The 25512-nt window shown below is 38.9% G+C and overlaps 2 long non-coding RNA genes across 7 annotated transcripts in view; one reads left to right on the plus strand and one right to left on the minus strand.

The window, feature by feature from the left end:
- Positions 1–25512, plus strand: part of LOC104860936 — a 645196-nt gene that overhangs the window by 443752 nt on the left and 175932 nt on the right. The gene's annotated exons all lie outside the window — the stretch shown is intronic.
- LOC104860935 lies at positions 7962–12108 on the minus strand. Its single transcript, XR_779870.2, has 3 exons — positions 12004–12108; positions 8990–9076; positions 7962–8512 (listed from the first exon to the last, which is right to left on the minus strand). It is a non-coding gene; the product is annotated as an uncharacterized LOC104860935 (long non-coding RNA).

A 25512-nucleotide genomic window follows, 5' to 3' on the forward strand; every position in this document is an offset into this window, starting at 1 on the left:
AGTCTCCATTTCATTCATTTTTGCTGTGGTCTTTATAATTTCCTTCCTTGTATAAGCTTTGAGTTTAGATTGCTTTTGTTTTTGGAGACCTTCAGTTGCATCATTAGGTTATTCATCTGAGCTTATTCTGTTTTTCTAATGTGGGCATTAACTGCTGTATACATTATTGTAGGACTAGCTTCATTGTGTCTTATGTGTTCTGATAGGTTGTACTGGCATTATCATTCAATTTGAAGAACTGTCTTATTTCTTCTTTAATTTCCTCTGTGACCCATTGATTATTCAAGAGTGTGCTGTTTAATTTCCACATGTTTGAGTAGTTTCAGTGGTTTCTTTTGCTATTAATTTCTAATGTCATTACCCTGTGACCTGATAATATGCATGGCAAAATTTCCATTTTTTTGCATTCACTTAAGCGTGCTTCTTTAGCTGCTCTGTGGTCTGTTTTGGAGAAAATAGTACATGTGGCCAAAAAAGAATTTGTATTCTGTTGTTGGGAAGTATACTGCATATATTTATTGAGTCCATTTGTTTGAATATTTAGTTCACCTCTGATATTTCTTTGTTGGTTTTTTTGTTTGGTTGATCTATCTATTTTTGATGGCAGAGTGTTGAGATCCCCCACTACAATTGCATTGATGGTTACCTGAACTTTTATGGCTATTACAGTTGTATTACAAAGTTGGATGAACCATGGTTTGTTGCATACTTGTTATAATTGTTATCTCTTCCTTTTGGATAGTTCTGATAATCAGTATTTAATGGCATTCTTTGCCACTTTTGATCAGCTTTGCCTTGAAATCCACTTTGTCTGAAAATGGGATAGCTACTCCTGCTATCCTGTTTTCGGGTTCCCATTGCATGGAATATTGTTTTCCATCCTTTAATTGTTAATCTATGAATTTCTTTTAGTAGTAACTCTGTTTCTTGTATACAACATGCAATTTTTTTTCTTTTTGGTACCAGTGATCAGACTCAGGACCTTGCCGTTGCGAAGCAGGTGGCAGCACCACTGAGCTAAATCTGGGCCTGACAGCATACCATTTTTGATTTCTGCTCATTTGTGTCTTTTGATTGGTGAGTTGAGTCCATTTACATTGGTAGTTATAATTGATAGGTAATGACTTATTCATGCAACTGTATTAATTTTCTGTTGCTTTCTTTTCCTTCTACTTAATTTCTAGCCCTACTTGATGTTTTCATTTTATTGGACTTTTGGCCACTACTTTTTTCTCTTATGGCTTCTATCAGATGCTTCCCACCTCCCCTACCAAAGCCTTATGCAGTCATAGATGGGAGGGGTAAGGTGGCTGGATCAGGGTGTGTGGATGTGTTTTAGAGTGTGATGCTTGGATGAAGGGAATGGATAATGAAGCCCCAGTTTGGGTATGGGTGGCATGGGTGGACTATAAAGGGAGAGAGAGAAGGCAGGTCTGATGCTTGTTTTTTGCTGCTTTGCTGCCTTCCCCAGATGTTTCTCCTCTTTGATGCCCCTGTGCCACACCATCCTGTTTTGGAGGCAACTGACTATGGGCTGAAATATCTACAAACTGCAAGCTGAAATAAACCTTTCCTCCTTTGACATTGCTTGTTGGGTATTTTGGCTGAACAATGAGAAGACCAAGACAACTTCATTGTCTCATTTTAGGATATCCTTGAGAATTTTTCAGATTATTGGTTTGGAAGTCATGAATTTCTTTAGGTTTTCTTTACCATGGAAGGGTCTTATTTCTCTATCAATTTTGAAAGATAATTTTGTAGGGTAGAAAAGCCTGGATTAAAAGTTGTTTTCTTTCATTGCATGCTCTCCATACTTTTCAGATTTGTGTTGAGAAATCTGTTGTAATTCTGGTCAGTTGTCATCCATAGGTGACTCATTACTTAGTTCTAACAGCATTTAAAATTCTTGTTCTTGTGTTGTATTTTTGGTTTTTTCATTGTTATGTGGTATGGAGTGTTTTTGTTTTGTTTTTATTGTGGCTATTTGAGGTTCTGTATGCTTCATTTGTCTGTATGTTAAAATCTTTTCCATGTCTGGAAAGTTTTCTGCTATTACTTGTATAAAGAATTTTTATGCCCTTTTTATCTTATGTTTTGCTAATTCAAATTACTGAGATGACTCTGAGTCACCTAGGAGCTGTTGGATTCATTTCTCATTATTTTTAAATTTTCCCTCATTTACTGATCACTGACTTCAGCCCTGTCCTCCAAGTCTGACACACTGTCTTCGCATTGCTTGCTTCTGCCACCTATACTTTTAATCATGTCTTTTATCTCCTGGATTTCTATTTGGACCTTTCTTATGAATTTCATTCTTTTCTATGCTGGGCGCTCATGTTTTTGTACCTCTTTCTTTAGCCCCACCTGCTGTTTTTCAGTGACTTCTCTAAACTCCCTGATCATTTATTTCATTAGGATCATTATCTGACAAGATCTGTCTTTTTAAAATTCTCCGAGTACCTTATTGAACCATTTTATCTCTCCTGTTACCCTTTCAGACCTATCTGTAGTTTATGATTTTGTTTGCCTCAGTGTACCCTGATCCACGTTGGGGGGATTTGGGAATTTTGAGAGGCACTTTCTTGTCTTGCCTTTGTATGTTTCTGTGTTTTTCTTTGGTTGTGTCTGTGCTAGGGTTTGCAGTCTCTGTAAAGTGAGCCACGGTATTATTTATAACCCCCAGTTACTTCAAGCATTGGCATAGAGATAAAACCAATTGCCAGCCATTACTATATTACCTTGGCTATGATAATAAATTGAGCAACAACAATGGCATCAAATTTCAACTGCATATTGACAAACCCTAGGAACCACTCATGAATAGAGCTTAACCAAAACAAAGGGTACTATGATTTATGTGAATACAATTAGACCACTCTTATACTGACCTGTAGTAGTTCAGACTACTAATTTGTTCTGGATATAAGTAGGAGTGCCAGGGCCCAAATATACCACCATGTTAAATGCCGTCTTGTTCAGGATTGCTCCCTCTGACTATTATTCCCACTGAATCTGACCTTCTACAACAAAATCCGGGCCCCACAGTTTTCTTGGTCTGAGCCCAAGCTTCCCAAGTGATCCCAGGAGATCTGTATTTACCATCACCCTCTCCAAACCTAACACCTAAGGCTGTCTCTCACCTGTTCTCTCTGGTAGGTTATCACTTCTGAAGTGAAGTTCTCTTAGGTGTCTCATCTTCAATCAGGTCAGTCTGTTGTTTGTCACCTCTTTTGCCTTGTGCTGTGGAAAACCTGGGGCCTGAGGGTAGGCACATCGTTCCCAGATCTTCCTGGGCCGGTGTGGGACCTAGGCAGGTGTCAGCATTGGTGGGAGTGGAGCACTCCAATGATGTAAATTTCGTATACAAAACCATACTATTTGTATGGTAAACTTCATAAATCCCTATTTATCTTGTTAGTTTTTCTCCTCTTTCTACAATTATGCATACTGTATATTCTATCTCATTAGACCTCTCAGGCTACCTCACTTATAAATTTCTACAATTCTCACAACAAAGTAGTCCCTTTTAAAATTACATCCCTTCCAAGAGTTGCTAATATGGTTGATAATGCCACACTTGCTCTAGCCAACTTTACTCCTATAAAAAGTAAGGACACGATGCTAACCAGTCCACCCCTGTCCCAAGTAACCTTGGTCACAGGATCCCATTAATCACAATATATTTTCCATAGCAACAAAATTGTACAGTCAATAAAAAGCAATTGCTCTTAGCAAGAATGAAGCCCCAAGAGATGGAACAGGAAAGCATTATTTTTTATAATAGCTTGAAGATGTGAGTTCTATTAGAAGAAAATAGAGTAGGAAAGTATAGTATAAAAAATGATGGGTCCCAAACAGTAACTGGGCATGCTGGACATAGGAAGGGCTGTACGTTCTATGTCTTTCAAGGTAAGGGAAACAGAGTTTTAGTGATGGATCCAGTTTGTCACATGGCGGTGTCCTGCCTTAACAGTGCAATGAAAAGTAATAATTATGATAAAAATAATAGGTGACCTCTATTAAGTATGGGTTGAATATCAGACACTGTACTATGCATCACACACGTTTCATCCCATTTAACTTTACACTACCTCTCTCATGTTACGCCATTTTTAACTTGAGTGAACCAAGCCCTCATGGTGTATCTATTGTCACAAGTAGTAGAAAGGATATTAATCTCTCTGACTGTAGGGCCAGTCTATGTAGCTGATTGGTTATATTGTTTTCCAGGGCCTGTGCTCCAGTTAATCTCCCACCATGGTACGATGACTGGTTACTGGGAGAAAATAATTATTAAAGGTCATTATGTCTCTTTGCAGTTTATCTGGAGGTTTCAGGGCTTCAAGCCGTGTGAAAGGGATAGAAGAATGTATTAGTGGGCCAAATACTATGAAATTGTAAAATATGGCCTAGGGCCTAAGAAGCTTAGAGTATTATTTAGGATTTTCCACATATGCAACCTGAATGGAAATCAATTTGTTGCTCTACATTCTCAAACTTCAGAAGTCATACAGTTCAAATTGAGGTAGATTAGGGAAATTGTTACAGAGTTTTCTACCCAAGACTTGTATTATGTCATTTATGTATATTAGATTGATGAATAGATTAGTAATTGGACAGATATTATTTGTATCTTAGATGACAGAGGGAAGATTGTACTTTTTTGGTGGGCTTTGGATTGGTTTGAAAACACAAGTGAAACTTGGAATTAACTCTCTTTGATTTTACTGAGTGTAAGATAGAAGTGAGTGTCTGGGTACTGTCATAGTTACTTTTTTCACTGCTGAGACAAAATACGCAACACTCAATGTTAAAGAAGAAATGGTTTATTTTGAACCACAGTTTGTAGAGGTTTCAGTCCGCAGTCAGCTTGCTCCAAGGCAGGATAGCATGGCAGAGGAGCATCCCGGAAGAGAAACAGTCCCTGGCAAGTAGAAGGCAGCAAGGCAGCAGCAACAGAGGCAACAGCCTGAGCAAGCCTTCTTTCTGTCCCTTACAGTCCATCGAGAGTACCTGCACTTTGGCTGGTTAACACTCACACCCAGGTTGGGGCACCCTTACTTCCAGCATCATGTCCTTCATGCTAGGATCACAAACCTACATCCAGCCACCTCTGAAAAGCCCTACCTAGGACCATATGAGGCTTTGAGGGAACATCCAGATAGAAGCCATAACACCTTGTACAAATTAACTATCTTTAACTTGTGGCAAGTCACTAATTTTCTATGTAACCTTTCTTCATTCATTACTTTATGTTAAAACTTTATATTCTGTTAAAAGAATAAACGGGGACAATGATCTTCCTGGTTCACCTCATAACTTCTATGTCATCCCTTGCAGCTTGTATTAAACATCATTTCCTCAGTGAGCTCTTTCCTGACTGCCACACGTGAACTTGCTACTCTGAGTATTATTATTCTTTGCTCCATTACTCAGATTATTTCCCAGATATTTGTCATTTTCTGTAACAGTAACATTTATGCATTTGTATATGTTTATTGGTTTTTCTCATGCAATAGAGTGTGATCTATTTTAAGTTGGGAAATTTATATTTTCTCTTCATATCTGTATGCCGTATCCTTAGAACAATGACTGCCACAAAGAAGATGTCTGAGAAATGTTTTCTGATGTGTGCTTGAATGAATGAAAAAAATTATAACCAGTAGGATGTTGGTTGAAAGGTGCAAATATCCTGACTCCAACCCAAGAGACTCTGATTCAGGTATCATTCTTGAGAATTCTAGAAAATGAGAATTTTACAAGTTCTTTATGTGATTCTGATGTGCAACTAGGTTTCAGAACTATTATATTATAAAAATTGCCTTTGCCCTCAAGGAACTTTCAATCTTAGAGGGCAAACAATATCCCTGCTCAGAGGAGGAATGACGGACACCTCCACCAATTTGATCACCATACGCCCAAACCTGGCCTCCTTTGGCCTTCCTTAATTACAAAGAAAAAAGAAAGGAAACAAAAGTGTTTCAAAAGGAAAAGGAGACAGAGGAAAGGGGAGGGAAAAAGTAAAGACAGGGTGAAATGAATAAATACACAGTCATATGCCTCTCTGCAGTGGTCTGTTAGAACAGTGATAAAGAAATAAGAAGGAAAACGTAGAAGAAACAGATGCAGCTGCCAGAAGTTAAATACACATCTGTTAAGAATGCTCTTCTCATATGCAGGGTCAGAAAAATATGTACAAATGTAGCACCTCACTGATTGACAGAAAAACCTCAGTTCTGGCCCTGGGAATCTTGTTTTCTTGACAGCACTTTGTTTTAAAGCTGGAGGCAGAGAAATGTCTTATGCATGTCCTTAAACTGGAAGGCCTTTTGTTCAGGATACTTATACCATTTGCAGATAATGATGTGCATAGCAGTTTCAGCTGTCTGCATATGCATTTTTATGTTTTTTTATGACAGCTCTGCGTACTGAACTAAAAGGCCATTTAGAACTGTCAGGCACTGACAAGCATCACCCTTTACATTTACAATTCTGTTAGCGTGCATTGTCAGGTGGGCTCACCAGACTGCAGAAATGTGATTTCCTTTGAAACCTACGTATGACTTTAATTTAATACAGCAGCCTCAAAAAAAAAAAAAAAAAAAATGCACAAAAAAAAAAAAAAAAAAAAAAAAGAAAAAGACAGAGTGAGAGCCCAAGAGGCCTTTATTAAGTATGCTTTTTCCATTAATCTCCTACTTTTTTGTTTTTGTAAAGGCCCTTCCTTTATTCCTCATCTCCTTTCTTTTCTCTTCCCTCTCTCCCCATTATTCCTCTTTCTTTTTCTCCTTTTTCTCTGTCATTCTTCATGTCAAGCGGAAGAGAAGTCAGACTAAGGAAATGACTACCTGTATGAGGAAAACCAGACTACCTCTTACTTTCCATGTGGCCTGGGGTTAATTTTCAGTCAAACCAGCTTTTAAAAGATATTTGGCACAATGTACTGCTGAGCAAATATTCACAACTTGGATAGGGGAACGTGGAAGGAATCTATTTAATCTAACTAATAACTGATCATTTCTCATTATCACTACCACCTGTCTTTGAGAGTCCCTTTTTCTCCCTCCAAACATTTATTTCAATAGTATGGAAGCCTGTTCCATAAAAGACACTGACCTATGTGCTCCTAAGAGTAATGAGAACAATATGAAGCCCTGGTTTGGCACTGCAGGATGTTATAGTCCACCTGCAGTAGCTTGTTCTGTGTGCATGAACAGAGGTTTTGCCCATCTGATAGGCTGAAATGAAATGATAACATGCAGATTTGCCAAAAAGCAACAGTGAGCTTCAGCAAGTCCCTCTCACTTGCCTGATCTGTATTAAGTTGAGAACTACTGAGTTCTAGGTTTGGAGGAAGCCAGTACAATGAAGCAGTATTTCTATACAAACATTTCTGATAAACTGCTTTCAGAGATCACGGGGAGAAGAACCTGGAGTCTTCCATGTGCCTCAAAGTTTCTATTTCCCTTTGGTATCTTAATCGCTTTTCTCTCTCTCCCTCCCTCCCTTTCCTCCCTCCCCCAGTCTTCCCCTCTCCCCCTCTCCCCCTCCCTCACTGGGAGTCAAACCTGGGTCTTTGCCTGTGGTAAGCAAGTACTCTGTCTCTGAGCTGCATCCTCCAACCACTTTCTTTTTGTGAGACAGTCTTACTAAGCTGCTCAGGCTGTCCTTGAACTTGCTATCTTCTGCCTCAGCCTCCTGAGTCGCTGGAATTACAGGGTTGTATCACCACACTTGATTTTTATTCTTTCTGTTAATAAAGGATTGCCCTGGCTGTGAGTAAAGTACAAGACTTTGTTAGCAAGAGAGAAGGGCCAGGTTATTATCAATAAATAGGATTTCAGGACAATATTGATCTACAGATAAAATGTTGACAGCCAAAGTTTTTGATAAGTAGATTTTTTTTTCTTAAAACTGAGATACAAAATACACAGTATGCACTAATCTAAAGTGGATGGCTTGGTAAATTTACTATTGATAAAACCAACAGGGCAATGTGCAGAATATTACTAGCCTCTAGGAAAGGAAGATCATAACATTCAAAATCATTCCAAGAAGTTTTTCAGAAGGCAAGGTAGGGAATACAAGAAGGACTGAATGTGATATCAGGAGGTGGTGTTTTGTGTTGTCTGTGGAAGATAGGCTATTCATCAAAACAGTTCAACCCAAAGAGAGAAGGAGTTGCCTCACCTTCTTCCATCACCCTTATGAATCAGACCCCCCCATAGCACAGAGTCGTAGACTTGAGGGCCATGTCCAGCTTTATGTGCAGGTGGCATATGGTCATCTCTCCTCCGGGGGAGATGTGCCATTGCTTTGCTGACTTTGGGACAGGACCCCAGGTGCTCAATGGCAAGGAGAGAAAAAAAGAGTTCTGAGACAGAAACAGCGTGGAGGGATGAAACGTTCAGGTAGCTCAAAGAAGATTCCAGCTCTGTCTTACACCGAGGCTGCCTTTACCAGCTCCATTGTGAGCCCAGGCTGGTTACGGCTCCTTCCTGGTGGAGAAATGCTAAAAAATGAGAGAACAAAATCTATGCAGTGCATTTCCCTTCAGCAGCTCCTCTCTGTCTCCTCTGTGCATTCCCTTCCAGTGCCCTGCGGGAACCAATTACCGTATTCTAATGAGGGCAGTTTCCAATAACTGCGTTTGGCAAGCTTGTTACCTCCTCAGCACATGCTGACCGCCACCACCTCAGCCTCTCCACTCCCCTTTCCCAGCCTGGAAGCAGCCCGCCTGGCGCTTTCCAGCCAGCTGGGCATCTCCCTATGGAGTTACGAGCATGGAGGGCCATAGGGATGGCTGTGTGGAGTCTGTTTACAGGATTCAGAGGACTGTAGGACCCCTCAGGAAGGGAATAAAACAAGTAGTGGCTTTGAATGGGGATGAAATAGTCTTTGGGGATCAAAATGAAGAGTCATAGTTTTTTCAAAAGCTCCTGTGAGCTGCATATGTTTCTAGAGAAGGATGTTGGCAAAGAGCACTAACCTGAGTATAATGAATGTCTCCATCACTTTCTTGCTTCGTGACATCCAGAAAATTCCTAGATTTTTGAAGTGACTCTCAGTTTCAGATCTATGAAATGGGAATAATAATAGTCTATTATTGTAAATATTTAAACAATGATATATGCAAAGATTGTAGTAGTTTTATCTAGGCTACCTGAATAAAATGAAGCTATTGCTTTTCTAGTATTGCTTGGGCTAATAAAGATGGAAACAAAAATGAACAGTGGGAATTCTTGTCTTATACTGGCAAAGACCTGTCTTCACCTGCTGGGTCTGCTTTTGTCTCTGCCCAGTCCCATCTCAGGATGCCAGTCAGCATTATGCTCTGTATGCCTGTTCTATGCAGTGATTACAAAGCATGTGACAAATTTCTGTGTTCTTGGAGGTAAACTCTCCAAGACATGCGAACTGAGAAAGGTTAGATTTCTATGTGTAGCATGTATTTGTATGTATTTTGGTATACATGGGGGCTGTTCCTAGGACCCACTTCTGATACCAGCATTACTCAGATGCTTACATCCTTGCATTAAAGGCCGTAATATTTGCATATAACTTATTCATATCCTCTGGTATACTTTAAATCATCTTTAGATTACTTAGAATACCTAAGATTGTGTTAGTGCTACATAATTAGTTATTTTGCTGTAAGAAGGGAAGCATAATACAGAAAAGGTGAATGTCCATGTTCGTCACTTGTGCAGTTTCTAAAAAGTTTCCTTTCATGGTTGATTGAATCTTCACATGTGAAATCTGTTAATGCAATGACCCAACTGTACATGTAGAAATGTAAATGCACAGAATTATGGTTCTCCCAAGTGACAAGCAGGAATGATGAACATGGAGTAGAATGAGACATGATGTAATATTTTATGCTAGTCCTGGATTGTTTCTTTTAAAAAAATGAATGAATTCACGTATTACTTGCACAATGAAAACAGGAAGGAGGAGGAGGAAGGAAGAGGAGGGGGGAAGATGAGCTTCAATGCAGCAAATGTAAAGATTGTGGCTGTTGCTGTTTGGGGCCTTGACATTTCCCACTATCTCTGGATCCCCCAAATGAGCTACGGTACACCCATTTATGTCAAAGCAAAACAGCTGTGCTGCACCACTCTGTGTCCTGTCACAACTTTCTTGTCTAGTCCCAAGAGATTGTGTCACTTAGCCTCTTACCATCTCCTCAATGATTGTAAGGATTTTGAAGTTTTATAATCCTTTAAAGTGTTTTCCAAGGAAGGAGAGAAAGAAAGAGAAAGAGGGGCTTCAAATTGTTTATAAAGAAAATCTAGAATTGCAAACAATTAGGAAAAGGATGATTACAGACAAATTTGAGAATTTACACTTCTTTAACTCTTTGGCTCCTTTATGTACATAAATGGCTGCTTACTACTCATTAGCCAAGAAAGGAGGTGAGAGGCATTTCTGGTCAGCACTGGAAATTAAAAGTCAATATCAATTTATTTATTTCACTTAAAAGTATTATGGCCTCGAGGTCCATCCACGTAGCAATAAATGTCTAGTTTATCATTCCTTATGGCTGAGTAGTACTGCATTTTATGGAAAACCACATCTTGTTTATCCAGCAACAAACTGATGGGCATTGAGCTATTTCCAAGATTTAGCTATTACAAACTCTGCTGCTGTAAACATGGGTGGGCATATACTGCTGTGGTATGGTGCCTTTAATTCTCTTAGAAAGTTATCTAGCAGGGGAATAGCTGAGTCAAATGGGGCCTCTAATCCTAGTTCCCTGAGGAATCTCCACACTGATTTCCATAGTGGTTGCACCAGTCTACACTCCCACTGACAGAGGAAAATCTTCCTTTCTCCCCACAGCCCTGAAAACATTTGTTATTGGTTGATTTCTTGATAACAGCCATTGTTTCTAGAGTGAGGTGCAATATCAGTGTTTCTTTCATTTGCATTTCTGAAATGACCAGTGATGTTGGACATTTTCTCATATCTTTGTTGTTGCTGTTGTTTTCTTCCTCCTCCTCCTCTTCTTCCTCTTCCCCTTCCCCTTCCACTTCTTCTCCTTCTTCTCCTTAGTGCCTGTTCATTTCAGATGCCCATTTTTGGATTAGTTCTTTAAATTTGGGGGTCTGATTTTTTAACACGTAAACACTGAATATTTTCTCTGGTGTGAGACACTGAAAGGGTAAATGAGGACCGAAATGTGTAATAGATATTGTGAAATAGGAAGAAAAGGACCAATGGGGAGGAGGAAGTAGAGAGAGGGCTTGGAGAAAAGGAAAGAAGGGAAACAAAAAATATGAGAAAAGAAGGAAAAAACAGAAACAGTTTTTGTAATTAGGGAGGGGTGGGGGATAGAAGGGAGGGAAGGGGAATGGAGAAAAAACAAGAACCAAGATTATATCATGTATACATACAAATTCTGAATGTTGAATGGTATCATAATGTATAGCTAAAATGTACCAATAAACTTAATGGAAAAAGAAGTTAATACCAAAAGCAGATCAACATTCTCCAGTGCAGAGCCCACTTGGTGAAAATTGACTGTGGGTTGTGTGGACATCTGATAGGAACTCCCTTGAAGAGTGCTTTTTGCAGTTTTCAGTTAAGCACTTAAAGTGAATATAAAGACATCAGCCTCTCTCTCCCTATGCCCTAATTCATTGCCTTGCTGACTCCTGATCACCTTCTGGGTTGTAGCTCATATGCCACCTGGTCAGGGTGCCATCTTTAAACTGTTTAAGCACCTACCAATTATACTTTGCTCTGTGGTTATTTTTTCTCATTAAATCAAGTTATTTCCCCTCATAATGCAGATCAACCACAATTTGAAATTATACATTAATTTGCCCATTGAATTTATCTGATACCTGTGTACTATGAGGTTGTAAGCTCTGTAGTACAGGACTCTTTGTTATATTAACCCCCAACTCAGGGGTTAGAACAGTGTCTGGAGCATAATAGATAATAAATAATTGTTAGGTATGAAAAGATAAAAAAATAAGTAAATAAATCCATCATTACCATAGTTATCTCACAACGAATGTCTTAAGTGTGTCTTGCCGAAAGTTCTTCCTCTTCTCTATTTATTCATTCTTTAGGGCATTAAAAAAGGAATTACAGGCCGGGGATTTAGCTCACTGGTTCAGTGGCCTGCCTTGCAAGCGCAAGGACCCGAGTTTAATCCCTGGTACCAAAAAAAAAAAAAAAAAGAATTAAGATGCGTTACATACACGAAGCAATTCCTCATGAGGAATGTAATCATTACATATTGCAAACATGTGTCCTAATAAAAAATTTTAAAACTCTGTAACAACAATGGCAATAATGCAAATATTAACATTCTGTGGAGCATGCACTGAGAATTGTATATAAACATGCATATAATCTTATTCAATCTTCATAACTCTCTTATTATTATCAAATAGCCAGGCAGGCACTCAGAGATCCTCCAGGAATGCAGTGATCCAGCAGTTCCAGAGCACAGGTTTCCTGGGGAATTCAAGGCTGAGGACAGTGGCCTCAACTCTTGTGATTTGCACTTGGCGCCTCACTAGAGCTTTTATATTTTAGGTTGAAGGGAAGTGGCTACTGCTGTGGCTTCCTTGCTTTGGTAATTCTCTCCAGAACTCTGGGACTGCTGCGTTCTGTTGAGGTAGGGAGGCCAGAAAGAGATTTGTTATTGCTTTTCTGATGCTTTCGGTTACTTAGTCCTTGGGGCGTTATAGGTGAAGAAGAAGCCAGAGATATGCAGTGCCTTACACTGCCAATAGTTAAGGTAGGTGACAAAGTGGTATGATTTGTGATGCAGGAAAATTGTTATCCCCACCTTCCCATATGCACCCAGTCCTCCATTATTACTACCGCCTTCAAAGTACAGAGGGGAAAGGTAACAGTGGCCTCAGGGGACAGTCTGCTATGTCGAAGCAGCCCAAGTCCATTGAGCTCAGTATTTACCCTGAGAACCTCAGTTTCCTCATCTCTAAAATGGATGTAACAATACTTTGTATCTCACAGAGCTTTCACGAGGATTCAATATGATAATGTGGATGGAATCTTCATGTAGTGCCTACTACATTTTTAATAGGCACTGCTTATTATTACTATTATATTTTTAGAGCTGGGGATTGAACCAAAAGGTCTTTTTGCATACTAGCCAACTGGTCTACCACAGATCAATAGCCTCATGCTCTTTGTTTTTTTGTCATTTACTTACTAAATACCTAAAGTCAAGCATCAGTCTGAATCCAAATCCATGTTTCCCTGGTTCCTAACTCTGTTCTTTTCAAATTACCCCAATCCATTACATGACTATTTCCCTGTGCTGTGAACAGAGAGGAGGAGAAGGAAAGATTAATTAAGAAAGAGTCATAAAAAAATTCACTGAATATCGAACGAGTGTAATATTAACATACGTAATTACTTCTCAACTTCATAAGCTATAATATCAAAGACAAAAATCATGTCAGCTTCAATCTTTTTCTCATTGTAGATTCAGACCATTACATTAATGACTAACTTTCTGAGCTGTATAATTTTTTTCTTGGAAACATACCTTTGTTTGAGCCTAAGCACAGAAGCCTTTTCTGAGGCACCCTGGACCAGAAGGAGACACAGAAACCTCCCTGTTGAGTCCTGACCTCCCCTCTACTGCTGTGGTTGTCAGTAGGTCCCCTTCTATCATGAGGAAACAAAGGCAATTAATCACATAGGCAGCCCCATATTGCCGCATGTTTGGCAGACTGTGGAGCTGGCTCTCACTCACTTCGGTGGGAGCTGGGGTTAAGTGTGAGTAACTCACTGAGTGTCTGTAATTAGAACCTATTCCAATAGTCAGGGACCACCAGCCTTCTGGACTGAACTTGTTGCTAGGGAAAAGGTCCCCCAGTATTTTGAAAATCGGTCTTTGTTCTTTTGAAATGCAGGCCCTCTCTCCCTCATCTCATCTTCTGTTGCTTGAGTTGGGACTCCTCAACTGAGTGAGGGAAAGCAGAGTCTGTGGGTGGGAATCACTGCTCCAGGCCCTCTCATTGAAACTAAGTCAGCACTTCCTCCAGAGAAGGGAGAACTGAACATCTTCAAGGGCTTTGCTATATAGAATGTGAGCAGAGCAATTCTTCCATGTTCTTTCCTGTTTCCAAAACCTCAAGATGGATTTGGGCAAAGGGGGAGTACTCTGTTTTCCTGATGTAACTTTAAGAAACTCAAGTTCAAAATTGCTACTGAATGGAACAAAAAGTTCACTGGTCAAATTCCTTTTTGCAGCCCTCTGAAACAATGAGCAAAATGGGTGAGGGGTGGCTATTGATTGATCCTTCCTTCTTTCCTTCCTTCCTTATTTCTTCTTTCTTTTCCTCCTTCCCTCCCTTCTACCTTACCTCTCTTTTCTTATTGTTTTATCTTGGCACCCATCCCTCTTCCAAGACCCTCTCTCTCTGATTTTCTCCTCCCTTTCATTAGGCAATCAATTCTGAATATATTGACCATGTTACATGTATGTATTTGCAGTCAAGCTGCTTCTCATAGGGACAACTCTACAGAGAATGCTTCAAGTTGCTTAGCTGCAGACTTACCGACTTAATGATGGTCACTGAATGCCCTGGGAAAGGAGCAAGCTGGGGACAGGCAAATAAGCTCCTGTGAAAAGAGCACTGACAACACATAGTAAGTAATTAGTAAGTGCATTATGATGTAACTCAATGAATGACCTATTGGAATTTTGTAAAGAGTGGGTAGAATTTTCAGACACTAATAGTAGATGAGAAAAATTGTGAGTGATTAATTTGTAAACTTTAGGAATTTTCTTACTAGAAGCAACCTCTCTGTATTAATTGAAAATAAAAGGTATTTCTGTGCATAAAGCATTCATGGCTATATTCAAAGCTCAAAGAATATGTGTAGAAAGTTTTTGATATTTTAAGGCACTATTTCTGAAGACACTGTCATTATTGACATTTTGTACTGGCTAATATTTTTTGTCAAGGGAATCTGTCCTCTGTGTTGTCAGAGAAGTGGGCAAACATTCTTGGTTTCCACCCGCTAGATGCCAGTAGCATTCCCTCCCAGGAGTGAGAACCAAAAATGTCTCCAGACATTGCCAGATATTCCCTGGGGAACAAAATCACCCCTCTTCTTAAAGAAACTGATTCTAGATATATTGGCATCATCTTCCAGGCAGAGTTTAATACTAAGTTAGAGTCACAGCAGGCTTTGGTTGCACCGAGATTTATTGTCAAAGGAAAATGAGAGTCAGGGGAAGCCAAACCAATGTTGTAGTTTGCTTTGTTTCATCAGTCTCTAGGATGGTATAGCAGCAGCTATTTTCAGCTAAAACTTTAAAACAAAGAGTAATAATGTTTAAGTCTTCTGTAGCAGTAATGCTACTAATTTCTGTACTTTGGGGTTTTTTTAGTGCTAGGAATTTAGCCAGAGTGAATGTGCTGAAAGTTCACCTGCAGGATAAGATTAACATGGAATGAGAAAGCATCTGCTAAAAGGATTCCAGCATAGCCTGAGCTCTCGGTGTTGTAAACTTTTTGGTGGGTTCAAGAAAGGGTTTTGTGGTACAGAGGCAACCCCTATTAGCTTGGATTTTCTCTAGGCTTTTTTGCTGGTCTGCCTAGCTCCGGCACTTCCTGTATTAAACAGGAAGTTGTGACTCAGTGACTTAATGATATGCATATGTATGCTTGTTATGCCTTGCTGGAAGTTTCAGCATGTGTGGCTAGAGATGTTGTTTTGGATCCAAGAAATCCCTAGGATGCAATTAGTCATATTTATTTGTATAAGAAGGGCAAAAATCATGTATGCATGAGAACACACAATTTTGCCTCTTCCCCACTTTTTTTTTTTTTTTCTAAGCAGGAAAGGATCATTTCTTGCTAAATTAGCTTCTGGAATATTTTTTGCTGTGAGAATCTACTTAGCAAAATAAAGAACTAACTAATGTAAACCATATAATAAAGAATAAGAGTAGAGAGGAGAAAAAAAAGCTGCATTTACTGTGTCAGTGAAAATTATTGAAAGAGGAGATAAGGTAGAGAGATAATTTGGAAGAATACCTGCCATAACATGGAACAAAATATTTTTATTTGATTTTTTTATTTTAAAAATATTTTAAATATTTCTCCACATTGACTACTCAGAGGGAATAATAAATGTTGTTTAAATTATCATTTACTTGCAGAATAGAATGCATAATTTTCAATTTAAACAATACAGTGCCATGTGGTCTCCAGGGTAATATACATGCTACCTTTGAAGTGACTTACTGTACTACCTTCCCTGTCAGGACCATCTTCACAGCTATGCAAGGCCAGTACTGACATATAATCTCTCTCATAGTTTGATGCTGTAAGTAAGAGGGCTGAGGAGAAATGTTTAGTCAACACATAATCTACCATATCATTCATTAAATGACTACCATGTGACAGTACTGTGTGATATGAAGGAGACAGAGCTAAAAACTTGCATTAATGTCTATAAGAAATGGAGTATATGGAGTTATGTCCATACACATACGTATATATACAAAGTCCCTGACTCACAAGTTCCTGTTTAATAAAGGAAGTAGAAGAGCTAGACAGACCAGCAAAAAAGTCTAGAGAAAATCCATGCCCACATATAAGCTAAATTTTAATCTAATAGACCTGATTGTTTTTGCTATAATAGAGCTCAATCCAGTATTATGCATAGCCTTCCATAGAATTATGGTGTAGAATTTCTCACCTAAATTGTACTGGTATATGCAATGCGAATATTGTTTTCAGAACAATTTCAGCCTTCCCTGTGTAATACTGTATTTCTAAAATAACAGAATCCAGAAAGATGTTTTTTACATATTTATTACACCCTGTACTTTTTCTGTTAAATCTGATACAACTCCAGCATGAATCACAGGTCCCTCCAACCTAATGACTCAGGCTCAGAATCAACTCAATTTTAGGAACAGTACATGCAAGGGGAATATGCCTTACTCTGATGTATAGCTTCTGTTGTATTGCATCTGGATGCCACATCAACCTCAAACTCCTCTCCTAATCCTGAAATACCCGTGGGAAAGAACTTCCTGCCTGTTTTCTCTTCCAGGTCGGGGGCCATGTTATATTCCATTAGCTGCTTCTCTGATTTTTCATCTAACGTCCTTCCCTTGCCTTGGATATTGGCTAACATTTTCCACTGGTCAGAAACTTTGTTTATACAGCTGATCAAGTTAATGGTTCATCTCCCCTGCTCTGTAGGCACTCCAATTCTGCCGTCATCATAACTAGCAATGGTTATTTCATTTGGCAGACATGTTTCAGTAATACAACATAACCAAATTGGTTGGTGATCGATTTGTTTGTCTGGTAAATGAAACCAGCCAGGTTCCAAAGGGTTAAATCCTAGTTGCAGTCGAGACACAATGTGAATCAAAGCTTGGTGACTTCAGTGACTTTCATGAAATCCTGCTCTGCAACTAGATGATTGTGTTGCAATACATGCTGTGTATCAAAGACCCACACCTTTTAAACTTTCTCAAAAGGGATAATAGCTAATTTCCTGGGCTTCATAGATTAAAAATACTACCTTTTATAAATGTATTTAAAAAATGTTGGGCTCAAGGAGTGGAGCGAGAGAGGTCTTAAATGCTGCTGTGTCTGATTCATTAGTATCTGCTCCTTTTTCTATCCTATTTCTGCATAAAGACTGAAAGGGGAAGAATTTGAAGGGTCAGTATAGTCTCTGTATTTATGAATGTAGAAAACTGTTGAAACATAAAGAAGTGAACTTAATTTTAAAATATTTTTTTCCTATTTGAAGGGAAAGGAATTTCTTTTTTTAAAATGAAAATATGTAAAATCATAACTTCAATATATATCTTAAAACAGAGGAAAAATAAAATCTAGAAAGAGCTTTCCCATAAATTTGCTACATGAGCTGAAAATAACCTTATATTTTTGCTTCCAGTTTGAGTGGAATAAAAGTAAAAATCATTGTCCTGTGGTCTCCTCTACATTGCCAACTTACAGGGACATTGTATGTAGAAGCACTTTTTGAAGTCTAAGAAGCTATTAAAAAGCATGAAACTGCTAGCAGGCTGGCCTCCTAAATTGCTGCAATGATCTTAGACACCCTGCAGTTTCTGGAGATTCACTTTGCAAAGTGGACATGCAGCCGTGTTGAGAAAGTCATTTCTTCCTTAGTTCTTTCATTCCTCCAAGTAGCAAGTATTTCTTTGGCGAGCTGACCCTCAGTACCACCTTCGCACTTAGCAGTCTCCCTTACCTGAAAAGAAGAGCTGGCCTGTGACAGAGCCTGGATCACGTAAATGTACTGAACTAGACTTTAGATTATCGCTTAGTTCCCTGCTCAAGTCATTTTGTGGAAAACTCCTTAATGGCAGACAAGTGAAATGCTTTTCCAATAGCAGTAATATAAAGTTTATATTGCACATATATTGTACATCTGTACAAACCTATCTGTGAGGACAAAAAGTTACTTGAAAGAAAAATAACCAGTAAACAATAGCCAAGTGATACACATATTTGACAAAAAATGTGAACATACGTGTATGATTGAGGTTTGGGAATACATATAAACATGTTGGTATTAGCTAAGACATAACATGTTCGTCTTTGAGATAGCTTTTTTATGTTGCTGTGGATCACTCCTCACCATCCTAAATACTAGAAACAAATTGGAAATTTCAGCTGTGATTTTAACTTCCACTGATAAATCCATTTCTGGAGAGAATCTAGGCACTGGAACTTAAATCTTCTAAAATTTTTAATATTTAGAAACTGACAGTGTTGATTGGACTAAAGAGAGAGACCCCTCCCCCGTGGTCCAGTTTGTCTCATTAACCTCCAAAAGAAACACATTACTAGGGTATCAACTTCATTCAGAATTGTCTTCAACACCGTGATGAAATACATCTTGCTCTGTCCTGGAGAGATCACATGAATCTGTGAACAATTACAATTTTGAAGAAATTGTGGGCAAGCAAATGCCCTGTGAGTTTAGTTTTTCTCACCAGTTCTTTGTCTCCCTCTCTCTCTCTCTCCCTCTCTCTCTCCCTTCCTCTCTCTTTCTCCCTCTCATAAAGGCAGTAGACAGTCTCATCAAACAGTTCTGTCAGAACAAGAGTTATAGGAAATGTGGTGGTGGATTTTTAAGATGCTGTGTCCAAAATTTATGGATGAGCTCCATTTAGCAAAAGTGAAGAAAGCACACTATGGCATTCAAACAGCTTGGGAGCCTATTTTTTTCCATATAATGTTTTGGTGAATAAAATCACCAAATAATAATTTCCACTTGTTAATAAATAATTCTTGCTTGAAGCAGGAATGTCTTGAAGAAGAAGGGGAAGAAATAACAAAAAACATTACTAGAATCATCTTCCTTGCTTTCAAATATGCTCATTTCCAACCCTGGAAAAGTTAACCAGATCTCATGTTTCTGTAAGTGTTGCTTTTTAAACTGGTGTACCTTTATTCTTGCAGTTATCTAGCCTATGTTTATATAATTACTGTCACAAATGGAGGTGTGTGACACTTTAATAACATTATGGTGCTTTAAGGAAAACGCCCTTCTGTGCTATTCTCGCCTGGGTGTAGGGCTCCTCTCTTGAGCAGATGTTCTTTGCTGTTACGAAAGGGCTTTAGAATGCTGGAATGAGATGAAGCTTGGAGCCTAGCGCCAATTATGTCATATGGTGTCAATGCCCAGTTACAACACTAATATAACCAGTTTTTTATTATTTTTAATTTTTTGGTTTTAATTATTCCCATGTATACTTCAGGGCTCTCTCTATGAAAAGCCAGCATTAGAGCTGCTCTTATGCTTTTCACCTAACAAAACCAAGGAACTGTTTCTCATGTTCTGATTTTTAGAAATATGAGGGACATCTTTAAAGAAACGAAACAAAATAAAACCAAAAACTTCTTGTATAATAGGGTCATTTATGACTGAAACTATAATTTTTATATCTGGAATGCCATGAATTTTCAATACATTTGAATTTGGTGAGTTAACTGAATAAATAAACACCAATTTCTCCTTTTATTCAGTTTAATTATATGCCTTCTCTATTTCTTTCATTTTTAGAGACTGAAATTATTCATATGTAAGCTGAAAAATGAAATACTACCTCACAGTTTTAACTCCTGGCCCAATAGTCTCCCAGCATCGTTATTAGAGGTTAAACTTATATAAAGATAAAAGAAAAAAATTGGAAACTGTAAAGATTTTATTATTTTGACCCTTTGTTCCTTAGTCTAAACCAAGAACCTACCAGTTAGAGCCCCACAGTCCAAAACTGTATGGATGATTTTTGTAAATAAAGTTTTATTGGAATGAACCCATGTTCATTAGTTTACGTATCATCTAAGATTGCTTTGGCACCACAATTGAAAAGCTGGACAGTGAGGGAATCAGTAGCCTGTAAGCCTAAAAGAATTACTGTCTGGCTTCTGCAAAGTAAATTGGCTGATCTTTGGAATATAATGGAGGACATTTTAGAGGTAGATAGGAGTGAGAAGAGCTCTTCATTTCTCAGGTTCTATTTTAAAAGTTTGTTAATTCAAGTTTGACTTCCTATTGATTTAAAAATGCCTGTTTCCTTTGTAAAAGTCTTACTATAACGTGGAAAATAATATGTCAGTTTAATAACTTTTACTCCCACAATTATAATAGTAATGAAAGAAACTATAATTGTACCACTACACTGCCCTTTTGGGGAGAGCAAGAGAATAATCTCTCTCGCAGGATTGATAAGATCAAATTTATAATCATACAAATCATATGCAGTTCTTTGCATCAAGATTAGACCAAATGTATGGTCTGATTCCTTTCCCCAAGTGGGTCAATTTCGAATAATGGTAACTAAGAATCTCACAGAGCCTTGGAAATGCTCTCATGTTTTGGAGTCAGTGCCATGACAGCTGCACAAGCACCATGCCATTTCTCAGCAGATAGGTACCCCAACATGCCAGTGTGACTCTCAGAAACCAGCTAGTTTACTTGAGAGCTCTGCATTTCTATTCATAAGTCATGTGGCAAGGAGGATGCATTTGTTTTTCTCTGATTCTCCACAACTAAACCCTAAGGGTTATGGGTCTCCACTCAACCTAGATGATCAACCACTTCGGCCCAGTGAACCCGTATTCACATCTTGGGCTTTAGGTGTAATCGTGTCCCTAATCATGTTAGGTAGAAGGTAGAGCTTGAGACAGCACTGCAAAAAAGGAGTATGGTCACACTAGTCAGCCATCTCAGTCAAGCAAAGAGTGCAATAATTACCATTTGTTTGTGGTTATTATATGCCAGGTTCTGAGCTAATTAAAATTTTCCCATGAGCAAGAGCAGGTGATTGACCCTTACCAATAACCCAAGAGTATGTGGTTATACTCATTTTAAAAGGAGGAAACTGAGGCTCAGTGACGTTATGTAAGTAGCCCAAAGTCACATAGTTGGTACAGATTCCAAAGACCTTGTTCTTTGAAATTTTAAAACAGGGATGTTTTGCAGAAAACCAGGTTTGCTGAGTGTATGATGTCATTCATGCCCTCAGGCAGAGTTACTCAGTATGCAAACCAGCTCCTTAAGGTAGTTGTATGGGACCACATCAAGCGCAAAGAATTTTTTCTGTTTTCAGTCTAAAAACATTCTGCCCAGCCATCTGATTTGGCTTTTCCTAGATACCTTGGTAAAGGGCAGTCCTACATCCCAACAGGAGAAGCACAAACTGGATGGCCCTGGATTTGACTGAGAGACCAGGTTGGATGATGTTCAGAAAAGCTCAGCTTTCTAGGGCACAGGGAGCAATCCACGTCTCTTACTCTAATAGAATTCCTAACTTTCTCAGAAACCTCCCATAAAAGCCTTCTTCAAAGTGGCAGGAAATGCTGGAGGGGGAAAAAAGAAGAAGAAAGAAAATAAATTGAATAAGAAATGGCACTGGCTAGACAGGAGACATACACATACTCATCCTCCACATGTGAAATGGAGACAGAATCTCCTGGTGCTTAGAAGAGTATAGCAAAGAGCTCAGAAGAGTAGGCTGTGCTTACCCTCATAGTGATCTTGATAGGGAATGAGCTGTGCTCCATTCCTTTAACTCCACATTTCATTACTGAGCCTCTTTTACCCACATCTTGGATCTCAGGAAAGCTCTTATTTCTGAGGAGCAACTAGAATCTTTTGGGGACCCCAGGAGAAGTAATATGGGAAGTTATGGGGTCTTCAGAAAGGTCTCTGGCATCAGGGTTGAGTATTCCTATCCAGAAGTAAGAAAGAGATACGGATTGTCTCACTTTCCCACCCTTTGATAATCATTACCATTATTGCCATGCATGATTATTCTAACTAGTAATGATCAGCTCGTACTTAACAAGCTCTCTGGGCCCGGATAGTGTGCCAAGTCCTTACTTGTATTATCTCATTAAATCATCCCAAAGACTCTAAAAGGTGAGTTCTACAGTGATGCTCATTTTAGAGAGAATTACTGAGTTCTAGAGCTGCCCTCTCCATCATGGGAGCTCTCCCTAGCCACACATAGCTTTGAGTATCTGAGCAGCACTGTGTCAAATTCACATGGTGGGGGCAAAACCTTAGTGTAAAAACATAAAAGAAAAAGGATGCAAAATAGTTTCATGAACACATTTTTAATATTAATTACTGAAATGTTAATATTCTCAGTATGTTACATTAAACAAAAGCTCTTAGAATTAACTCTACATGTAATATGTATATTTTTAGCTTTTCTAATTTGCTAAAATTCTACTAGACAATTTTTAATTATGAATGTGCTTGGACACGTTTCTTGCATTCTAATTCCATTGAACACAGTGGAGGTCATCAAAGTACAGTTCTGTATTGCTTACAAACTAAAAATGATACAGTGTTTTTTTTTTCATTTTCAAATGGCTGTACATTTTTTTTCAAATGTGTCAGGTACCACACATGTCTTACCAAGCCTAAAGTGTTTGCCATCAGTCTTTTATGGAAAGAATTTGCTGTCTCTTCAGTTAGACAGTTGAGCCCAAGAGCAGACTTCAAATGCAGGACTAAAATCTATACTTTTATTCACTGTGATCAGGAGCTGTTGGATACCAGATATTGCATGAAACTATCATGCAGTATCTCATAATCCTGAAATGAAATGATGCCGGCTACAGATATTCATTAATGATATTATTATAATGTTATGTAAGAGTAAAATCATTATTAAATTCATTTGAAAGATGAACAAGCTGAAGCTGGAGGAGATTTGGTAACTTGTGTTATGTCACACAGCTAAAAAATAGTGAGACGGAGATTTAAACTGACTTCTTCCTGAAAGTACTGCTACAGATCCCCTTTACCTCCTGCCCCTGAAATCCCATACTGTATATGCTTAGTCCGGGCCGTCCTCTTCATTGATAGCACTGGTTATCTATTCTCTGAGTGTTTTTGTGAGGTGCTGTTACCTTTCTTGCTGTGTTTCTTGGTACCGGGGACTGAACTCAGGACCCTGAGTGAGACAGGAGTGGTGCCACTGAGCTAAATCCCAACCCTTTTTTGCTATGTTCTAATCTAGAGATCAACAGACTGTGGTCCTTGGGCCAAATTTGGCATGGTTGTCTTTGTTTTTTTTATAATCAGTGGTTACTTTCATGCAGGCACATTGTTGACTAAATGCAGTAGCGGCCACTCATCCCAAAAGATTTACTGCTATCTGAGCCTTGCCAGGGCATTAGTTGACCCCTGGTCTAATTTATTCAGTACAGGGATCATCATAGACGTGTGGTGCTGGGCACAGGGCCTAGTAGAATGTGGAATAGAGAGGACCCTGTAAACATGGGGTGGTTGAGTGTTTATGGGGTGGAACTGTGGAGTCAGGAGAGCTCATGTCTTCTCCTCCTGGCCCTGGAGGAAACATGTAGTCCATGCCCCTCACTTGTTGCCATCTCTCTACAAGCCAATGTTAGGATTCTCCCCTCTGCTTTCCTCACTTCCTTCTCCAGTACTTGCTTGACCAGGAGCATGTGGTTTATATTTCACTTAAAATATGCAGGGATTTTTAAATTAGGAGAAAACATGTTTGGCAAAAATTAAAATACTTTGCAAACCATCTGGGATGTTTGCTTGTTTGTGCTGGAGCTGAGTGCCCCTGTCCTCCATGGAGAGAGGATTTTTCACAAAACCCACATTAGTTTCAGGACAATGGGACTCTTCACACTTAAATAAAACCAACAGGAGTGTGTCGTGTTGGCCTCACTGTGGCTTGAGGAAGGAATTGGCAACCAATGCTATGTGAAGTGAAGGTGGTAGTTCAAGGACATCTGGGGCAAGGCTCATGGTAAGAACTGTTGCATAAGGTAATTGTGTGCCACTTCCAAACAATTTAATAATAGCCACCAATACCACACACTTCCTGTGTTTCAGGCACTTTTCTAAAAGTAAACACCTTTTACCCTTTGCCTGAGTCCTCTAACAGCCACATGAGATGGGCTCTAGTTTTGTTTCAATTTGAAGAAACTGAGAATTAGGCAGATTAAATCATTTTCCCAGAAGTCAAGCAACTAGTAAGGAGCTATGTCAGGACTGAACCCCAGATCCAGAATTAGGTAGTTGTAAGACCTGTGCCCCCTGCTAGTGCTCTGTGACAGTCTCCCCCATAAATTATTTGAGTTATATCTCCTGTGCGCTGTGACCCACAGCAGTGCCAGGAACATAGTAAGTACTCAAGAATTACTCATTTCTTCATGGGAATATTTCAAAGTAGGTATTAAAACCTTTGTGCTATGTATCACTGATCAGGGATAGAGATTCAAAGGTGATCCAAAACAGATGGATTTAAATATAATTTATTAATTTTAAAAGTATCATGGATACCCCCCTCTCTGTATCTAGAAGATTCAAACCTCATGAAGGTTTTATCCACTTCATTCCTTTTGTTTATCCATTCCTTCTGCCTTTTCTCTTTTATATTTTGGTCCTTCTTACTTTACCCCCTTTCCCCTTTCTCCCCAAATCCCAGACCCAAAAATCTTCTACACATTGTGAAAAAGATTTCTTAAACCACAGGGATGATGTAATTCTAGGCCTGTTCTTATTCCCTCTCACACAAAAAAAATTGGATATGAGTGAGATTTTTTAAAATTGCTTTTTAAATGTGATGAAAAGAGTGTCCTTTTCACCAGAACAAAACAACCTCTAACCCTGAAGCCTCTTTCCTGATATGGTCAGCTTCCAAAGATGAAGAAATCCATTTGAACCTCAGCCTACAGATGAAGTGAGAGAACAGATTGAATGAACCAAAGGCTCCCTTTGGATTCTAGGGCTTGTGGTTCAAGGCAGGGCCTCTATTTCAATGGGCAGTAACCAGGCAAAGATTGCTTGCAACCCAGTGGATATGACAAGGCATTTGCCTGGGAAAGTGCTCACATCAGAGCATTTCACAGCTAGTCACTAGCCATCAATTACTTAAGAGTCAGATCTTGGCCAGCGGCCTCTGTTCCACAAAGTATGTCATTCTGTGTTCACAGAAACAGAGTTAACAGTCCTGCC

The sequence above is a fragment of the Fukomys damarensis genome, unplaced genomic scaffold (genome assembly GCF_012274545.1).
Source record: "Fukomys damarensis isolate Sample0158 unplaced genomic scaffold, DMR_v1.0_HiC HiC_scaffold_9, whole genome shotgun sequence".
Lineage (NCBI taxonomy): Eukaryota > Metazoa > Chordata > Mammalia > Rodentia > Bathyergidae > Fukomys > Fukomys damarensis.